The sequence below is a fragment of the Bubalus kerabau genome, chromosome 8, assembly GCF_029407905.1.
Source record: "Bubalus kerabau isolate K-KA32 ecotype Philippines breed swamp buffalo chromosome 8, PCC_UOA_SB_1v2, whole genome shotgun sequence".
In the NCBI taxonomy this organism is placed as follows: domain Eukaryota; kingdom Metazoa; phylum Chordata; class Mammalia; order Artiodactyla; family Bovidae; genus Bubalus; species Bubalus kerabau.
This window is the reverse complement of record NC_073631.1, coordinates 97,974,923-97,991,128: the sequence shown is the minus strand read 5'-3', so window position 1 is coordinate 97,991,128 and position 16,206 is coordinate 97,974,923. Positions and strand designations below refer to the sequence as shown.

General features: G+C 48.5%; 1 long non-coding RNA gene across 1 annotated transcript in view; it reads left to right on the top strand.

The window, feature by feature from the left end:
• Positions 1–16,206, top strand: part of LOC129659506 (uncharacterized) — an 81,848-nt gene that overhangs the window by 51,173 nt on the left and 14,469 nt on the right. The window contains exon 5 of the long non-coding RNA XR_008718095.1: positions 8,153–14,994. This is a non-coding gene — a long non-coding RNA (uncharacterized LOC129659506). The remainder of the gene's footprint in view (positions 1–8,152; positions 14,995–16,206) is intronic.

Genomic DNA, 16,206 nt, shown 5'->3' with positions numbered 1-16,206 from the left:
CTGCCCTGGAGGAAGGGTGGATGTAAGTGATGGAAGGTGATGGGAAGACCTCAAATGCAGTGGGGTATCTTGCAGCAGTGGGCACCCTCTGTTACCTGTGAAAACCATGGTGATCTGACCAAAGTGGTGTTGAAAGTGGGAGCTGCCCCATGGCCCTTCCTTAATTTTAACACCACGGTCCAAGGCCCACCATCTCGGTGCTGCCCGAGACGGTCAGCACCCAGGTGCGGAGCCCCTCCACACACACACAGCCTCACCTGGAAACACTGGGCTTCCTGTAAACAAAGGCTCTGCTTCCGGCACTGCCCTTGACCTGGCTCTGAGCTGTTGATTCTTTGAGTCCATTCAGCTCTGCCCTGTCCCTGTCCCCTCGTGACTGGCAGTGACCCGGAAGGTGGCAGCGCCCCCGCAGCAGGTGGCCTCCAGAGCTGAGTCACCGCCCTGGGAACAGTGCCCTGGCAAGGCCGGCCCAGGCAAACCGGGAGGTCTCCACCTCGCCCAGCTCTGCAAGGCTCTCAGGGCACCGTTGGTGCTCCCGAGAAAGGGATCCTTTATGCATCCCGAGTGTCATCAGGCTGATAGGAAAAGTGAAATAGAGGCCACGGAAGACCAAAAAGGAAACTGTCCTGATGGTCATTTCTGGCTGGTGTCTTTGGCAAAGTGCACAGGGTTTTTCTCAACAGTTACAGGGGCTGTGGTGGTTTTAATTGAACAGACGCAAATTATCCATTGATGGATATCTTTAAGAATGGAATGAAGAGGTTTTGAAAATGTTGGCTTAAGATTCTGTTTGACCTTGTACAGTAAGAGAGCTCAAGGAACAAAATGACATGGAGCGATAGAGTACCTAAGCTGCCAGTATCCTTAGAAATGAGCAAACGAGGTTTAGGGTTTCTTTAAGTTTTCTATATGATTCATAGATATTCTGGTGGATGTTGTTTTTATGGTGCTTTCATTTCATCCCAGAGAAGATAAAAATGCAGTGTTACTCTTGAAAGGAAGGGTTTTGTTTTTTTTTTTTTTTTTAATCTGACTTGTTTACTACACCAATGAATAGAGATGACCTCAGTCTAAAAAAAAACAAGTTAACCATAATCTCACTCCTTGCCTGGCAAAATAAGCCTTTATCAAGTAGCAAGAGAAGTGCAAGTCTGACCACCAAGTCGTCATTTCAGCCGATTAGATTTTCCAAAAGACAAAAACAGAAGGCTCTCTACGTGTTCACAGCCGAACAGTGGCTCTTGGGAAATGCTCCCAGCTTACTCAGTTCCTACAAGGCCACAAGTCTGGTGACAATTAATCAGACAGCTGACCGAATGCAAAAGCCCTCCACGGTTAACTATGTTGTGACCACTGAGCTTTCACAGTCAGAGACCACATCTCTGGCTTTCCGAGTATGCAGTTCTTTAACTTAAAAGGCTTAATTTTTCACACTTTACACATCGTGAGCCTAGTTATTCTCTACTGCTGAAGTGTCCCTGAAGGTAGAATCCCAGTCATTCTCTTGGGCAGATTGTCTTGAGCACTGGGTGTATCTCCTTGCTCTGACAAGCCTGGGACAGTTTTCAGCAAGGCCATGGAACTCACTTCTTAGTTGCCAGAGAGGCTGTGAGCTGTGACTAGGAAGTTGGGTTTTCTCTATTGTTTTATTTTCTGTGAACCGCACACAAAAATATGGACAGTCAAAAGTGTTCCCAGTTTCTCTGAGGCAAGAAGAACTGAGGCGAATTCTCCTAGAAGCCAGAACCATGTCCTGATTCCTACAGCCTCAATAAAGGCCAAATCAAAACAGATTTGAAAGCTAGCGGCCAGTTGATTGTAGGATCCATTCCAGCCAAAAAGAATCTCTACACTCACTGGATTGGGGCATGTGGTTTAGGGGGAGGATTTTTTAACACGACCGCAGCTTTATTCTTTATTTTTTGACCAGTCTGGAGGGAGAACCAATCTGTTTTGTGGGTAGAGATTGCAAAAAAAAAAAAAAAAAGGCAGTGACTTTCTGGTGACTATACAGAAAGATTAATGAGCACTGGCCCCAAGCTCGGCCTGCCCGCCCTTAAGGAAGCCGGCATAGGTACCAGGCTGGAGCATCAGAGTCAGAAGGCTCCACAGAAGCACTCAGGGCCCGAGGAGTTAAAAAGGCAGAGACAGCCAGTCAGCAAGTGCCCGCCTAGGCACGGATTTGTTTATCCTGCCCTTCTGAAGTCAGAGCCAACATTCTTCATGGTTTTGGATGATTCAGAATGCTTCTCTCTTGGCAGGGCCACTGTGCACACAGGGGCTTACGACTGAAGCCCCTTAGGTGTGGGCCAGGGCAGAGACCCACCTCACACTTGGTGTCACAGCTTAGAATCCTCTTATATTAGAGCAGCAGGGAAACTGCCACATACAGCTGCCTGTCTCAGAGGTGAAGAGACTGGGCCCGGGGCCTGCCAGAGGTCACTGCGTGGGAAGGCAAGGCCCTCGAGAGCCAGGCCACCCTCCTCCCACCACACAGCTCCCGTCCAAGCCCGGTGGGAGAGGCCGCTGCCCTTTGAGGAATGCTTAGAAAAGGGCTTAGGTCAGAAAGAAGAACCTCATTTTTACAAAATGAAACAAGTCATTTACTTGTCACAGGCAGCTTTCCCCAAACCTCCTCTGTCCATGTGGTGAATTTATTATCTCCTGGACTTCCAAAAATAAAAATAATAGCATTGCTGTCTATGGGCCAAAGTGGGAGACTTGAATATACCCGCCACTGCCCCCTGCCACTTCACTTTTTCTTTTTCTGGATGAGAATTAACTTTATTTCACGGCTAGTTCTTAATAAAACAAACGTTGACTCCTTCCCACAGGAGACAGAATTGAGCAATGTTCTCTGAGAACACACTGTGCTCCTTGGAGCCCTGAGTGAATGTGATGTTTAGAAGATGCTCTAGAAGCTTGGAAGTGCCTCTTGGGAATAGCGTGAAGGGGGTGGAGACGGGTAGCGAAGCCACCGCAGCCGCCCCAGAGGAGCAGTGACTCACCCCGCCTGCCTGGCCGGGGACTTCAGGCCTTGAGACACCCACACAGGCAAGGACTCAGTTCCCCTTGAGCCCCGACGTGAACCTGTGACCTTTAATGGACGCACAGGCCACCTCTGCATCCACAGGAACCACAGAGAAGGACGCATCAGGACCCTGGCTCTCCACCAGCAGCCTCCCTGAGCCCCTAGGCAGATGGCGCTGAGAGTATCTGTGTAAGGACAGCACCCTGAACTAAGAAATGGAGCCACTTCCCTGAGGAGGAAAAGCCACAGGAAGATTCCCGCCCAAGGCCTCCTGGGGGCAGGTGCCCCTCTAGATGGCCCACAAGCAGCCGTCACATCACGTATCACTTTGTTAACAGCTCAGCCATGGCATTACCATGACGGGAATATCAATTAAGCACGTCCGACAGGATCTGCTGGTGGGAGGAGCTGCCCGTAGTGCCAGTAAGTGCCGCCTTCCCTCCTCCCAGGCCTGGAATTCAGGGTGGGGGACTCAGCTTGTGTTGAGCTTCTAAGGATGATTTTAGGGGATAAATAATAATGCTTTCCTCTCCATCACTCGTATTGTCATTTTTAAGAGAGACAATGCATTTTAAAAAGAGCCAAGAAGAAGCGTTCAGTCGTGTCCCCAGCGGCCTTTCCCAGTCATTGAGGGTGCTGGGCCTCCACATGCTGCCCCAAGGGTGGGGGCACCCAGCAGGGGCCTGGGCAGTGGTTTAACATACTGTCTACCACTGAGTTTTAAAACTCTGGCTTTGTTATGTTTGTGTGTCCTTAAAAAATTAGAATCTAGCAAATGTTTCAAATTTAAGCCACAAGTAGAATTTTCCTAGCCAAAAATTACATGGTAAAGCTGGAGAAACAGAATAGAAAGCCACTCAGGGTTCTCCTTAAGGTTTGTGCATTTGTGTTGGACTCGAAGGTGCTTCCAGTCCTGTGAGGCGAAGCAAGGGAGGGTGTGTGGCATGTCCTACCCACCTGCAGTCAGAGGTGGGCCATAACCCCGGCCCTCCAGACAGACAGGGATACCTGTACACCCTGTTCATCAAGGCATCCTGAGAAAGGGCTCCCAGAAGGACCCAACCACCCTCATTTCTTCTTGCCCACACCTCTGCAGACGTGGAGACTAGGAGGCCCTGGGAAAGCTTATTATCCTGACCCTGCAGTCCAGGGCCTCAGCTTTGGGTCCCCGTAGACCCTAGAGTCTCCCCCATCCTGGTACCTAAAGCCCACTTTGCCCGTTAGTCTGGACCCCCGCAAGCCCACCAAGGCCGTGAGGACTGGGACCCCAGCTGGTTCACTTTGTGTCTCCAGCCTAGTGCTTCCCACGTAGAGTCCGACAAACACCTGTTTCTTCTGTTCTTCATAAATGTCATGTTTTCTCTCATCTCTGCTGCCACCTTGGATCTCACTTTCACTGTGTGTGTGCACACGCATGCGCACGCAGGGAGGGCACAACGCACACATGAACTGGCGCTCTCTCACACACAGCAATCCTGCATTGCCTCAAATACCTTGTAGTCTAGTTTCCCAAAGTCCCCACATGCAGTGGCTTTCCCCCACGCTCACTGACTTCACCTCCGCCCACCCCACCCCCTGAGTGTCAGCATCCCCACCCATCCTTCACCTGCCCGGGCCACGCCTGTGGAGCCCAGCTCAGATCCCATTCCTCTTCGAGCCCCACCCCTCCACCACCCCCAGCCAGCTCCATGCCCACCCAGCCCTGACTGACTGCAGCGCTGTCCTCTGCGTGCACTCTGAAGGACTCACCCATTCTGTATGTGAGAGGTCATTCCACAGTTACATTGTATGGTCACGTGCAGGCACACCGCATCATCTGCTTTACCTGTTTTTCTGGTGTCTGGCCCAGTGCTGGGCTCTGAGGAGGCCATCAGTGAATGCCTGCTGTTTGGTTTTGATGTTTCTGTCTTCATTGTGCTAAGTCGCTTCAGTCGTGACTGACCCTTTGCAACCCTATGGACTACAGCCCGCCAGGCTCCTGTCCATGGGATTCTCCAGGCCAGAACACTGGGGTGGGTTGCCGTCGCCTTCCCCAGGGGCTGTCTTTGCCAGTAGTGCTGAGGAGTGACTTCTGGCCCTGGAGCACTGCTGTTGTGAGTCCCTCCACGGAAGACGTGATTGCCCCAGCCCCTCCCTTGGACGTGGTCCCAAGTTGGCCCCCACACCCGCCGTCTTCCTTTGGGGCCCTCGTTATGTCATCATCTCTTCGTTTATTTACACTGGACTCACCTGCCGTATTTGCTCTCGTGTCCTCTGAGCCTCATTCACCTCCTGGTACATTGTCATCTTGGTGAAACTGTGACGCATGACTACATGGATGGACGTAGTTAGAAGATTCCCATCCCAGTTTCGGATTGTATGTCTTTTCTCTTCCCTGACTGTTGGCTCCTTGTCAACATCCCTTGGCTTATGTGCTACCCTTTCCCTCCAGAGAAGCCCCCGATCCACAGCCTCTATGTACTGATGTCCAATCTGACTTCAGTGTTTCATGCCAACTTTAACATATTGATCATAATGCCTTAGGAAATGTTATCCAGAATATTACATGAGCCATCTTCTCACAGGGAGGGGAACGCGGGGGTGATGGGGTGGTTGACATTTGAAGAGCTGTGTACCTACCATGTGTCTTATTTGAGTAAGCTATATTTACACAACTCTGAGAATTAACAGCATTTCCACTTTATAAATGAGGGAACTAGGCTTCCCCAGTGGCTCAGATGGTAAAGAATCCGCCTACAGTGCAGGAGACCTGGGTTCAGTCCCTGAGTTGGGAAGCTCCCCTGGAGGAGAGCATGGCAATCCCAGTATTCTTGCCTGGAGAACTCCATAGACAGAAGCCTGGCGGGCTACAGTGCATGGGTCTCAAAGAGTCGGACACAACCGAGCTCCTAAGCACACAGCACAAGGCTTAGACGGGTTAAACAGCTTGTCCAGCTGCGTAACAAGTGTCAGTGGGAAAACCTGAATCCTGGTGGTGTTGATCTCCAAGCTTATACTTTTGTCTCTCTGTTCCCAGTTTAAATGGACCATTAAATGGGAGGTTGCTTAATGGCACTTGAGATGGAAAAGGCAGTGCAGAAGTACTCACTCAAGATGAGCTAATGCTCACGAGGAAAGGCCAAGACAAGAAACGATACTGGTAGACTGATTCCGGGCAGGGATTGACCAGGACCAGCTTCTAACACCTTAAAGGTTCAAGAGAATGACCTAAGAAGACGACCTTTGGGGGCCTCGGTGGCAAAGGACTGTCAGTGGAAAGTGTAGGCTGACCCCGGACTGCTCCCCCCGCCCCCCCCCCCACAGTCTAGGAAAGCAGCAGGAATCCGAGTGAAGTATGCTGTCCCCTTGGTGATGGGCTGGGGACCAGCCTCAGCCTTGTGCTTAGATGAGAGCAGCTGGTAGGAGGCACTGTCCTCCTGTGCTCATGGGAGGCAGAGGGTGGAGATGTCGATGGCAAATGCCTCTGGCATACTTACATCCTCATGGTTGAAAACCCTGGCACCAACTTACATACTCTTCTTGACCAAATTCTTTTCGTGCTCTGGTGTCCCTACCTGCAGTTGATGCCCACTCGTCTAAGGAGGCTGCAGGCACAGGGCACAGAGTGCTCCCACAGTCCTCAGAGGAGTGACCACCAGGGTGGGAGAAGCATCCGCAGAATGAGGCTTTATCTCCAGCTCTTGCAGGAAGAGGTTAGCTGAAGTGCTTCCCAGCACCTAAAATGAACTACTCAAAATACATTTCCCAGATACTGGAAAGCCCCCAGTTAACAGTCTGATTGCACATCTCTATTAACCATCTCAAAGGGAAAGAGCTCCTCTCCGACTTGGGTCCTGTCCTCGTGTTTATGAGTAGGCGATTTCGGAAGCTGCTGTCACACATGGTATTTAACTATCCCAGAAACGTGTGTGACTCCGTGGTGGCCGGAATTTTGTGTTCACCCTGATAAATCTTCCCACGTGTTCTCCATTTGCTTGACTTTTTAGATTGTAAGCACAACAGAAAATATCTCTCTGTTTCACCTAAAATATCGCTGTAATTCATCTATATCTCTATGAATACATCTATTGCTTTTTCTCAACCGTTTCTCTTAATGGTCAAGATGCTCTTGGACTCAACCCCGACTCTGAAGGCCCTTCCTGGCGTAGTGTGTCCCTGTGCTGAGGGCACCACGAGGCACCCGAGCACGGCCCCTCCCCCTCAGAAGCACCGGGCCGAAAGGCTGCTCCCAGGAACCAGGTTCTGACCCGTCCTCTGATGAGCCAGCTGCTTTCTGCCTCCACCGTGTTGACATTCCTCCTGCAAAGGGCTGTAGCCATTAACTTAAGACATTTCACCAGGCGGTCACTTGCCAAGACAGACTTTCCGGCATGGCACTGCTGAGTCACTCAGCCTCCCACTGGCTGAAACGTGAAGGCTTGAGAGCCAGGTCCTCCCTAGGTGAACTCTCCTGGAAGCTGCTCTGAAGCCCCCGGGGGAGTCCGGCACGTCCCACGTGCAGACTCAAGCCTTACCTCAAACCACCAGATTTTAGGAACCTGGGCTCCCACTCCTCCCGTGATGTGGTGAAAGGTGCATTCCACCCCTCAAGTTAGATCCCAAAGGGGACAGTGTCCCTGGAACCTGATCTGGGTTGTCCGCCTGCTTCCCAAGCAGGGAAGAGGTCAAGTGTGCAGACCCGTGCTGCCCTCTGCTGGCCCTCTGGAGTCTGTGCCGCTGCAGCCCACAGTGGCAGAAATCAGTTCTGAAAACATGAACAGAAGCCTCCTGTGCAGGCTGCTTTCTTGCCCTTCGTGATTAGAGGTAGAGGGTCAGTACAGTGTTTTACTTCATAAGACGTCTACCTGAACGCACCTTGATGGGCGGCAAAATGCACAGCCCTGTGTCTGCGGACAGTCTCCTTAGCAGCAGCCGTACCACCTCCACAGAGAGAGGAGGTGTGTGCCGCTTGGTGGGCAGAACCCTCTCAAACTGTGTGTCCTAATTAAGCAGGATGCAGAAGGTGCTCCTTACTCCCCTTCTCAAAAACTCATCTCTGAGTAAGGAGAGAAAACGCCCGACTTTGTTCCTCTGTGGCTCTGGGATGTTCCCTAAGGGCTCATAGTGTCATTTAAATTCTAGGTGCTGATATTCTGAACCAACGCTCCCTGAGAATTTCTGTGCCTGGAACTTATCCGTCAACAGACTGCTGTGACGCCTGACGTAAGTAGAGGCTCTTGGTCCTAAATCCGTCTCAAGGGAGCTTTGTTCTATTTTGTTCCTGGAGGATCCCCCCAGTAAAATTTTTTAAATGGTCATCAGTGTTCCTTCTCTGTTTCTTTTCTCGGAAACACTCAACTTCCGATTTACTATCAGAAAGTCTATGACATGAACTCCTGCTTAGAAGCAAGGGTATGGGATCTCATATTCAGGTATTAGAATGGGAAGAGGAGAAGGCAGAAAATATTAAAGCTGCTCACTCCAGGCAGTTCCGCTGGAGATGCCATTCGTGGGTCCAAGGGCATCTTTTCAGGGTTTAGTACTCGCCAGACTCCTGTGCGAAGCAACTGTGGAAACGTGCCCCATACAGCTCAGGGGTGAGCCCCCATGATGTGGGGGCCCTTCTGTTGGCAGCCGTGGCTGATCTCATAGCCACATCTGCGCTTAGAACATGCAAAACGGAAACCTTTCTCTTGTTTGTATCGTCACCATCACTTGCTGAGTGTATACGTGTGCCGTTTCTAGTTCTACTTGCTCCTCCTCCGTCTTCACCCTCACATCAGCCTTCTGTGGTGTGGGTCCTCATATTACACAGGTGTGATTTCCCAGATGGGGAGACCGAGGCATGGAGAGTCAAGTAACATCCCCCAGGTTGTGCCGGGAGTGAGTTTCGGCTCCACAAGTCTGCGTTGGGCCAGCGCACCAAATGCCCCATAGAAACAGGCAGCTTTGGAGGACGAGCAGTGGGGCTGTATCTGGAGACAGTTTTAGCATTGCCACAATCCCCTGTGGGAAGGGGCTGCTGGACTTAAGAAAGCCTGGAGCTTCCTTAAGATTAGTGGGAGAACAAAGCTTTAGAGAAGACCTAACTTAAGTTTAAGGTCACACTGCAAGTCAGTGTAGCTGAGGGCCCTGGGCCAAACCCTACCGATATCCGAGTTTTCTGCTAATAGTGACCAAAGCTGGTTTCAGTGATTTGCGTGTGTGCTTATTGGTGAAACCCTGTAGCTCAGAGCCAGCTTGTTCAGAGATCCACATGGCCATGTGAAGATTGGCTGTTACAGTATCCAAGCAGCAAAGAAGGATGACTAAAAGCCTGGGCCTGGAATCAAGCAAAGTGGTCTGATCCCTCGTCTTGTTAGTCCTAAGCTTTTTGACCAGAGTGAGTCCTGCACCCTCACTAAATCTCTGTTCCTGCACCTGGAAACTGGAAATAATTCCACAGCCTTGTAGGCGGATGAACATGAGAAAATGCATAGAAAGCATGTAGCACAGTGTTTGGCCCAGAGTAAGTCTTCCAAAAGTGGAAGCTATTATTCAGAGAACCTTTCCGTCCACTTTTCAGTTCATGTTGGCCTTCCCCCTACAACGCACTGCAGTGTTCCAACCCATCTAAGAAAACAACATTTGAGTGCAGTGCTTTAAAAATTAGATGTTTCCTCATACTGAAATCCCGATGCCTCTAAGAACCACTGTAGGACAGGAATCTGTAACTCCATTCTCTAGATCGGCATAAGAAGACTCAGCAAAATTAAATGATGGCCCAAGATTCCACAGCTAGTCGATAGCACAGCCCAGCGCCAGATCCTGAGACTCTTATTCATCCACTTCCTGTAAGAAAATACTCATTAAAGGCACGTAAGTCAATAGAGAACCACCTCCCACCGTAGGATCCAGCACCTTCCAACTGATCAAAGAGTTGTATCTTTAGTCCTAAATATTCAGGCTAGGACTCTCATATCCTGATGTCTGTTAACATTTTGAAGCTACCTTCTCAAAGTGTCATAGTCAGATACCATCTCTTTGTGCAATCCTCAGGCCCCAAGGGACATTATCTTAATCTGGTTAGCTCGTGCAAGAACCAACTGGCTTTTCACTTCAAGGAAGACAACATGTTTCCGCTGTTCTGCTTTTGCCACACAGGAGTTACCGGTGTGGCTCACTGATTCACATTTCTGGCTCTAACTTTCCTATCAGATCTGGAAGAAAAAATACAGAGAAGGGCAACTTGTTCAAAAACAGCATGAAGGTAAAGAATCGCAGGTGGGATTTTGAAACGGAAACACATCCTTGTGGCCCCTGGGCTGAGAGACACCAAGGAAGGATTTTGTTCTTGAAAGGTGGTTACTTGGCTCCTGGAGATGGAGCGTTTAACAATGTTAAGTGTGTATCCTGTGTGTAAGAAAGATTTGTTAAAAAAATAACATTCTTTTCAAATGATGCAATACCTTCGCACTGTCAAGGGGTCAAATAGAAACACCCTGAGTTACAGAAACTCAGCCCTGCCCTCTCCTGGCCTGGAAATACAGACAATCAGATGGATTGTTGGAGGTGGGAGGATGGGGAGGAGTGGAAACATGTTGATGTTTACTGAGCAAAGTCTTCCCTGCAGTTGACTGTCACTGAAACACTCATCAAAGTAAGCAGACACCACGCGCTGTCGTCTTGTTTTCCTGGAAAGAGAATGAACAAGTGCCTGGTAACTTACCAACTTTGTTTTTCACTTACTAGTAAACAATGCAATTTTTGTTTTTCCTCTGTGTTAATTCGATAGCCAGCCTGCCCACAGACCTCTTCGAAGAAAACCAACCTCTAGCTGTAGAAGATTATATACAGAGGCCCAACTCAAGATCTCTAGTTCACAGTATTTTGGCTTAAGTCATTTTACAGTCACCAACTAAGTACCTTGGTTTGCTGCTTATTACAAAATTCAGAGAAGTATACTACATGATTGATCCCTGTGCCGATTACCCTGTGTCTGCTGGGAATGCTTCCTCACGTGGAGGGATATACATGGGAAAGGATATATCCACCTTCATTTTTCTGCTGAACTTTTTAAAAAATATACTTAAAGGATAACACAAAACTTACCTTATCTCTTTGTTTCTGCTAAGGGAACAGAAGAGTATGGTTTGTAATATAGTATGTGTTGTGTATGTGCATGAAGTGCCTGGGTGGGTTTGACATATATTTGATGTACAATTTTATTAGGCGTAAGTAACAAGGAGCAATTCACTCTTCACTTTTCTTCAGGAAAACGTTTTCTCCATAACTGAAGTGTCAGTCATTTGAAAACAAAACAAAACTTCTGATTGGCAGTAGGCAAAAACTGTAACTAGTCACTTGTAAAACATAAGCAGACCTTTTTGTTCTGGATTTTGGGTGTTGTTTTTTTTTTAACCAAAAATGATGAGAACAGTCTGGCTGCATCTTGCATATTTCAGTCACTGTTATTATCAATTACAATAGGATATCCAGAAGGAACAAAATTAGTGACATAGTTATTTGAGAATGCCAGTGATTACATGTGTCTTGGCTCTTTTTCGGGTTTAAATGCTTGAATTGACTCTCCAATTGAAATATTTAACTGCCTGTCACTTCACAAAATATGCGCGTTCCTTTGCAGTAACTTTGATGAAATGATTGCTACCCAGCTCTGCAGCCCAATAGTATTCTATTTCCTTATTTAAAGAGATGAGAAAACTAGCCTAGTAGCAGTAGGCACATACGCGCAGCTTTTCCACTGTAAAGATGAGTCTGTGTTGCGATCTCCTGATGAAGCGGTCAGTGGCCAAGCCTGTCAAGGATAAGAATGTGAGCTGAACTCCCTGCCCTGCTTTATTAACATCCTGCTGAGCCCACCTGGAATCTTCAGCCACAGACACCTTTAATTGGATGTTCTTCCCACACTCACTTGATGTATGAGGCAAGTCAAGAAGAAGAGCTAAGTTTCTGTTAATTAATCTTTAAGCAAAGAGAGCAGAGTTAAGTGAGTGGTACAGCCAAGATTCAAACCCATTCTCACAAGATGATGCTGACATGAGAAAAGCAAAAAAGGACAGGGAAATGTTTTAAGTTAAAAGAAACCAGAGTCTTGGTGACTGAACCTTGATGGGATTTGGGGTAGAAAACAACCCAACAAATCCATAAAAGAAAAATTTTTGGAGAAAGTGGGGAAAATTGGATATAGGCTAGACGTTAGATGATACTAAGGAATTGTTAATTTTCTTCGGTATGAATAAAATATCATAACTAGATGGAAGAATGGCCCCATTTTTCTTTAGACCTGCTCAAAAAGTTAGGAGCACAATGTCACAATGGTTGTTGATTCACTTTCAAATGATTCAGCAAAAAGTATGCATATGTCGTACATGTAGATAACATCACTAAAGCAAAAGTAGCCAAAGTGAACAGTTATTGAATTTAGGTGGAAGAAATTTAGAAATTCGTTCATTGTCCTTCAAATGTAACGTGTGTCTGAAATTTTTCATAACAGTTTTAAAAAAAGAATGGCACATCTGTATCTTCTTGGATCCCTGGAACCCTAAAGGGAATGGCAGTAAGCTTCCTAATGAATGATACCAAGAACAATAATGGGAAGGAGAAAAGAACTGCAGCAAAAAATAATTTAAGGCGAACCAGGGGTGCAGTGAACAGAGGGGAGCATAACCTTAAGTAAAGCCAACAGGAATCCTTAACAAACAGATGCAATCTAAGGAATTCCATTCTGAAAAAAAAAAGTTGGCTCTCATTAGGGGTTGCATGGAGTTGGACACGACTGAGCGACTTCACTTTCACTTTTCACTTTCATACATTGGAGAAGGAAATGGCAACCCATTCCAGTGTTCTTGCCTGGAGAATCCCAGGGACGGGGGAGCCTGGTGGGCTGCCGTCTATGGGGTTGCGCAGAGTGGGACACAACTGAAGCGACTTAGCAGCAGCAGCAGCAGCAGCAGCATCAATATATTACTTTGCCTCTGAGCTATTACGTTATCTCCTTTAGGCCCCCCCAAATCGTAGTCATCCTTTGAATCAAACAAAATTATCTTCAGATGAAAGCACTAGGTTTAGGAAAGCATGGTCTTGAACTTGTACCAGAGTACAATGGTACTTGGTACCATTTACGTGTATGTTGTACCACTCTGACTCATCCTGCACTGGGCACTCCAACCCCTGGGTCAGCACCGGCTGACCTTTTACCTAAGTAGAGGGTTTCCCTTGACCTCCCACCAGGAGTAAAGAAGATGACCTGTGCCTTGCCTCTGAATGATAAAAACTGAGTCTTTGGGCAGCTTGAGAATAAAAGAGTCACAATCACTGCCCCATACCCCCATCAGCGATGGAGACAGAGACAGACGTATAAGCATATAGATGTGCTAAGGCTTTCCTTATACCACGAAGGAAGTACCTCGCAGCAAGGTTTCAACTCTTCCCTTCCCAGGTTGTCTTTGTTCATTGTAAGAGAGCGTTCCGAAGGAAGAACAGATCTTAAAGCTTCTTCAGGAAGCTGGTTTCATATGGTGGTTTAGATTTAAATAGTGATTGTCTAGCACCATTTGAAATCAGTGTTCTTGGGGGAGACCAGCTGCACCGCCGGCAGCAAAAGGGGCAAATGGGACGAAGCCCTGAGGACCAGCTGGCGAGGAGAGCCCGCCTGGAGCTGTGCTGACCCAAGCCACCGCCGGCAGCGGTGAGCAGCGGCGTTACACACAGCAGGTCAACAATGCGACATCTCATTCCTAGAACTTTACACTCATCTGTGCGATAAACCTATAGCACTCTTCCCATGACACAGCCTCCACCGTGCGTGCATTAAAGCAGAGTGTGGCAGATGGCAGACTGATTAATCTTGGGGCCTTCCCAACCCTCGCCTCCTCCTGTGACCCCCCCTTAGAGGATGACTGATTTCTTTTGGTGTTCAGAGTCAATATAATTTTCTAGCACCATCTGAAATCGGTTATAATGATTGGGGAAGAGCACCAGGCTGCTGACTAAGGAGAGAAAATGTGTTGGCGAACTTCGGGGTCAAGACTAAGAAAATGGACCTATCAAGGTGGTTTTTCTTTTTTATGTTTTAATGCTAATAAATGGTAATAATACTAATAATGCTAATACTAATAACTATTACCATATTCCTAGTGGTTGTATTTTAGAGGAATTCCACAGACTTTGTAGGGATGTTTGTTTTGATGCTGGACACCTAGGAAAAAGTGGGCGAAGTCAGTTCCTCGGGTCATTTGCGAGGTGTCGTGAGGAGGGAGTAATTTCTGCTCCCAGTGAGAAGCCTGTGAACCTCACCTTTGACACTCCCCTGCCTCCGTGGAGTGGAGTGAATTCCATGGTCAGCCAGGTCTTTCTCTTGAAGGCAGCGTCAGGCTCAGGTGGCTGGAAGTTAAATCTAACAAGGTGTGTGAGGGGAGGTGCACAGATGACTGAGTTTATCTCTCTAGGACACAATGAAGTTAACGTTTCCGTTCAGTATAGCAAACAAGGTGAAGAAGGCCTCAGGTCACCCTCGAACCATTTTCCTGAATTTTTCTTTCTTACTATGGATGGGAAGTCATAAGACTGAAAACCAGCCTTGAGTTTCTAGTCCCAGGCCCGGGAGGGGCACGGAAGGGCTCAGGAGTGAGCTGTCTCAGTCGCCCCGCCTCCCAGGGCTCCTCTACGGCTACTGCCCCGGGTGCCGCCTGACCTCACCTGCTGCCTTCACGGGCCGTCCTGGAACACAGAAGGGGCTCCTGCAGGAAGTCCAGGCCTCGACCTTCCACCTTCTCTCTGGCCTGGAGCAGCCCTGGAGCCTGACTGACATCGGGCGACACCTCACCCTGCTTCACAAAGCTCGGATCGCCACCTCCCTGCCCTCCCCACACCCACTCTGCCTCTCCCCACTCCTGCCTGCAATTTGTCAGGAAGAGTCCTTCCACTTCAGGGCTACGACATGGGATCTGTCGTCAAAACATTCTGTCAGCCATGGACATCAAGTAAGGCCATTTCGCTGCTGCTTTTTCTGTCCTCTGGTTATTCCTTCCCCAGAACTCTGCCTGCTGCTTTCTTACCTGCTCTTTTCTCCCTGAGCAACCTTATTTATTACTCCCCTGGTTCAGATACACCTGCTACGTGATGATTTTCCTCAAACTAGAATTCTAGCCACGAAGATTCTCCTGAATTCCTTGTGTCCATATTTCCATTTTTTCCCCATGCAAAGAATCACTTGTTCACTCCAACAGCTTTACCAGACTTGGCCACCTGATAAGTTACATACACACACACACACACACACACACACACACACACACACACACGCATAAGATAATTGGCACAATTCTTCAGTTGGTCTGGTCAGGACCAAGTGGTCACATTCCCCACAGCCTTCTTCCATGAGGACATCTTACTTAAGACAGGCTGTGGGGCAGCAGTACTTGAAGCTTGCCTCCAGAGAAGACTAGATAGTTTTACTTGCTATTCTAAGCAACAGGGATCTTAGTTCCCCCACCAGGGATTGAACCTGGGCCCTCGGCAGTGAAAGCATGGAACCTTAACCACTGGACTGCCAGGGGATTCCACCCCTGCCCCCCATTTTTTGGTCTCAGTTATAATGCTAAAGCTGTGCTAATTTTCATTCCCCAAAACCAGCTCTCCCTGCCCGCCACGTTAAGGCTTGACCGTCTGAGAAGTGTCTGCCTTTCCCCTCCGCTGCCCCAGCCTCACTTCACTCCCCAGGCTGTGCTGCTCCTCTGCCCCGCCTTTCTGAAATCCATCCCGCACCCTCAGTAGCCTGGGCGGCTTTCTTATCACACCTCTCACCTTCCGTCCAGCTTCTGTGTTGCCTCCAGTTATCCTTCTGACATGTGTGACTTGGCTCCCTCTCCTTCCCTGGGGGTTTTCACCCCTGCCTACAGGACTATCTTCCTCTCCAGACCCACCCCCGCCCCCAGGGCCCAGCTTCTGAGCTCACCCAGCTGCTTGCTGCTGCAAACCCGCAGCTACCGTCACACCTCCAAGCCTGTGTGTGATAGTTCCTCTGCCCGGATCTTCCTTCTCCTCCTCAGCCTAGAACTCCAGCTTATTCTCCAGCTTCTGGCTCAAGTCATGCTAAATTGGAAAACAAACAACAACGATGATAACAATAATAGCAGCTAACACTGAGCTCCTATTTTGTGCAAGGCACTTGATAAGCATTTTTACATGAATTC